Below are 4,995 nucleotides of genomic sequence, written 5' to 3' on the forward strand. Positions count from 1 at the left end.
TCGGTGCGTTGGCTATTCATCTTGGCTGCTTTTCGCCGAAAAATCCTCTGGACCACACTGAAGGATTTGGGCTGATTTCGCAATTACTTGATTCAGGAAAACCTGCTCGGGGCAAATGATGAATGAGGGAAATTGTCTGTTTTCAAAAGGTGGGGACGAGTCTCGCAACGTTAGAAGCTGTCACGGCACTATGATCTATCGCGCCTCCAATATTTATATTATACCCCCGTCGAATTAAGCCAGCAGCAATATACGTCTACATTTCTCAAGTTGACAGGCCACAAAAATACTCATTTTTTTCCGTTCAGGATTCGAAGTCAAGTTCAACGCCAGTGAGGTTCTGCGTGAATCTCCAATGAAGACTCTCTTCACATTGTCCGCATTCGTCTCCGTGCTACTGGCTAGAACCATTTGGCTAAGTTTAACTTAGTATCTCTCTGTCTGTCAAATATACTTTTATTCAGCAGTTCACCTAATGGCTAGTTAACTAAGCTCATATTTCAAACCAAAGAATATACTAATATCGCTTTGGTGGGACATAGTACGTAATATGATACATAACATGCTCGTCAAAATGACTTCTCGAATGCTACTAAAACCTGGATTGAAATACGAGTTTCAGCTGCTTAGTGGAGGTGCCGGCGGGTTAACATGCTCCTTGGCTCAAGAAGCGCTTGCTTAATTTTCGTAATTTTCCTTCAGCCTGTGTTGTCGACCGAGCAGACGACTGAAGCTGTTTCTTAAACGCGGATGCGGACAAAAGCTCGATTTCGCGGACAGATAAGTCGCATGGTCGAGGCATGCGAGTTGGCTAAAAGTTACTGTTGGTGGGAGAATTCTACAGTCATTGCCGCTTTCCTTAGATGATCAAAACTGATTAGTATATTACCGTCTTTCCAGAGCCCGTAGTTTCGGTCTCGAACAAAATCTCCAAAACGAAAGTTTGACTCGAAAAGAACAAAAAACACACTTGGAAAACGAAACTATGCTCTGCAAGTTTATGTGCACCGGCTACACTTAACCGTCTCAGTTCAAATACCTATAAAATTGGGCATTAAACAAAAGAAAATCTGTTAAATTGAACGCGCCACCTGTTCAGGCGGCCCGGCCGAGCCGACGCGACCTGGACTCAGCCGCCATGTTTGTTTGGTGGTGGCGCCCCCTATAGGTCGCTGGAGTCGCGAATAGCTTGCACTGTGTGCATGTCGCCCCAGGCACCAGAAGGAGTCCTCGATATTCATCAATGTCGCCCTGAAGCTGCTCCTCATACTACTGATTTCGATTTCACATTCTTGTGTTGAATCTGCCCATTCATGAGGCGCCTTCCTTTTAGCAGGAAGCAATAGACCATTTTAGTATTCCCAAGTGCCCCGGCTCGCACTCGAGGAATCATGGGAACTGTGTTCCTTCAGCTCCCAAAAGATCACCAATTTTTGGCCAACTCCACGGTTAAAGAACTTTTCAGCGTAATTCGACGTCACCCTGAACAAGCACCTGATTTACCCCAAGCACCTGTCATATCACTTTTAAAATTGCTCGTCGACGTCAGCATTTTTGATACTGCGCATGCGATCCCCCTTTCAACCTGGCCTGAGCTGCAGAAATCTCTTACAATATTATCATTCTCGTGATTGTTGTTTGAGAAGGAATAGCTTAAAAAGTCGATAATTCACAACAACGAAAACCAGGATTTAGCTCGGAGTCCGCGGGGCTGTTTATAGCATTTTTAGCGCTTCTAACTTAATATCAGCCTGATAATACTGTAAGAGATTTCTGCAGCCCATCCATGTTGAAGGGTGGACAGCATGCACAGGGTCAAAAACGCTGACATTGAGGAGAAATTGTAAAAGCAATATGACAGGTCATTGGGTTGTATCAGGCGCGTGTTCAGGGTGTTTTCGAATTACGCTCGAAACCTGTGCAACCAAGAACAGGGTTGAAATGACCGATCACTAAGGCCGGGGCACTTTGGGGATATAGCGAATGGTCTATTCGTCGTGTATTGCATTTAGCAGCGCTGCTGGCATGTTCATGTATCGCCATTACATGTCCCCCTCCATGCTTCTACTCTCGTGAGCGCGCACCGATTTCTGTTGCCGAGAGTGCGATCGCTAAATACGTCTAGTGTACTGACATTCCTCTCGACTCCCTGCCATTCGTTTGAATGCTGGAGTCGGGGAGGGTGTTCCGCTGGTTCCGTCCATCACTGACATCACGTACATCCCTCCACGGAATGCACCCACTATCCACTTCACGGTCGATCTGAATATATTACACATTGGCGTGTGCAAAAAAACATCAATGAACTGGCGATTTTGTACCTAATATAAGATTCCGAGTCAAGAGGTCCAACGCGTCAAAAGGTCCAACGGGTCAAGAGGTTCAATATTGGACCTCTTGACGCGTTGGACCTCCTGACGCGTTGGACCTCTTGACTCGCCGTGGATCTCTTGACTCGTTGGATCTCTTGACGCGTTGAACCTCTTGACCCATATTGGATCTCTTGACTCGTGCCTTGATGTGTCAAGAGGTCCAACGCGTCAAGAGGTCCAATATTCCCAGAGTCCTTTTTTAATTATTATTATGTTGGATTGTGTTGGACAAATCACGGATTTTGACGACGGATTTTGTCGACGGCTTTTTCGCTGACTGAGCCAGGTAATGCTCACGCATTAAAAAAGCAGACAACAGAGATGCTAACAATAAAGGCGGAGAAGAAAATGTCGAAAAAAAGAGCAAAAAGTTAAACTGTGAAGACTTCCACACGGCAGGGGGAATCTCACGAACACGGCTTTGATACATCGTTTCTGGCCGGTGATGTAATCAACATAATGTAATCAGTGTTCGTGCGTATGACCGGTGATTTGCTTGGTTCTGAAGCGCCAGATACACGCGCGCTGGGCTGTGGTGTTCGGATGCTGGGAACTGGGTTTGTAAGCACCAGAAATCATTGTTGTTATCTGCTGTTGTTAACTGTCAAGCTTATAGCAACATTCGTTTGTTGGGGACCTGTGTGCCTCCTCTCTTCTACCTGACCACAAAGTCACAAATCTGCATCTCTCGTGTTGCTCTCCCCCGCGAATATCGAGATTTGAGATGCATGTTTTTAGGAAGTGACTACTTCGACATCCGGGTTCGAAATAATTGTAAAACTATTTTGAACACATCTTTAGTCACATACAAAAGATATGTCCATAGTTATTTGCTATTTCGACGTCTACCATCACACTAAAACACTATTACGGCGTTTGACGTCAGGATAACTGAACGTAGTTCTTTTTTTTTTTTATTTCTGTGACATCATTTTCAAAAGTTGTAATAATTGTTTAAATTTGTTCGTGTCTCGTCAAAATAGCTTCCTTGATATTTTGAAGTGCTTGGTTTTTAAAGAACTTGAAGAGACAGTTTGCCCTGGCGCAGCATGGCATGTAAAGTTAGTCATTTTTCCATTCGCCATGGCCTAGCACTGGACACAGTAGAGATCTATTGGCTTCAGAGATCGACCTGCTTTCCGACACGAACTGTTCTTCAATCGGCTTCAATCTCTATGACCCAATTTTCTAAAAATGATTGGGCAAGTAACCCACCATCTTGCAATTTCAGCCGACTAACACATCGCGTAATTTCAACTAAAAGTAAATTATATAGACAAACTAGTGTTAGGTAGTTCGTGTCAAGAATGCTTAAGGCTGCGGTCCCACGGCGGCCATGACATATGACGCTTTCAGCACGTTTTCGAAATGCGATCCTGGCGTGTTCAAGCTTGCTAAAATTATGTGTTATATATCATCTTGTAGTGTACAACATTATCTTTTATCTGATGCAGGATTTGTTTTCCTAGTGCAAAAAGCTAATTCAGAGGGCACCCGCGAACATTGACCTTTTCGGCAAAACATGGTTTCGTAGTACAGTGGTACAGGGTGCACTATTGGAGCAATTTCTTTCTAATTTTAGAATGTTATAGAAGAAGAGTGCGTTCATTGTCAACGGAGGCCCTTTTTTCGTTTTTTATTTTATTTTGACAGATATTTACTTTAGAAAAATTTACTTTGCGGAAGCACTTCAGTCGCGAAGTTTTGGGCGCCTACTCGGTCATTTTATTTGAAACTTTTTACATCAGTTTGTAATTATGGTCGAAAGAGTTACGCTAAATTTTATTGTAATATGGCTTAAACTTTTTTCGGAATGCTCACGTGAAAAGTGACAAAAACCGTTAATTTTGGCAAACTTCATTTGGTAGTACAGTGGGACAGCGCTTAGGGATTGGCACACATGAATAAAATTGTAGGCCCGCAAAGAAAAACATATTCTGCTTTGCAAAGCGAAGCCCTTTTTCTAAATTTCACTTTTGATTTTCCATAAAAAAAGTTTGAATATAGGTGAAATCACGTATTTTTTGATAGTCAAAAACGAGTATTTTGACCCCTTTTGGCAGACATTTAGGCCGATATTTTTAGTATTAAATGGAGATTACTGTTCCAGGTCCTGATTATTAGCCCACATTTTCACTAATCGAGCCTATTTATTAAAAAGAATCATAAAACACACAGAAAACACAAATTGGATGTCTGGTTGCGCCCTCTATGTGGCGGTAACTGAAATGTGACTACGCGAGGTTCAGGAAACTGCCGAGGATGGCGCTGATTCCAGCTGTGGTTGCCAGCTTCGGAAACTGGTTGTACACTTGGCTCCTTTCGTTTCTTGCAAAATAACGTGCTGGAAAACTTGGTCGAAACTCGTGAGGTCCTTTATAACACGGTACTTTCTGCTAATATAGCTTTTAGGAAGAATTTCAGTCGCTTTCATATTGTTAAACGATTTTTTTTTTATGCGAGGCTCCACCGGTTCAGTTTGCTGAATAAATTGTTCACGGAATCGATATCGAAGTTTCAAATTACCGAAATGCCACAATCGCCAGTTCTGCGTAGATACGCAGCGTGACGCACGTGCTTCTGGTGCGTGTGCACGTACGTGTTTGCTGCGTAGTTCTTCGGT

The sequence above is a fragment of the Ixodes scapularis genome, unplaced genomic scaffold (assembly GCF_016920785.2).
Source record: "Ixodes scapularis isolate PalLabHiFi unplaced genomic scaffold, ASM1692078v2 PGA_scaffold4__175_contigs__length_147842914, whole genome shotgun sequence".
Classification (NCBI taxonomy): domain Eukaryota; kingdom Metazoa; phylum Arthropoda; class Arachnida; order Ixodida; family Ixodidae; genus Ixodes; species Ixodes scapularis.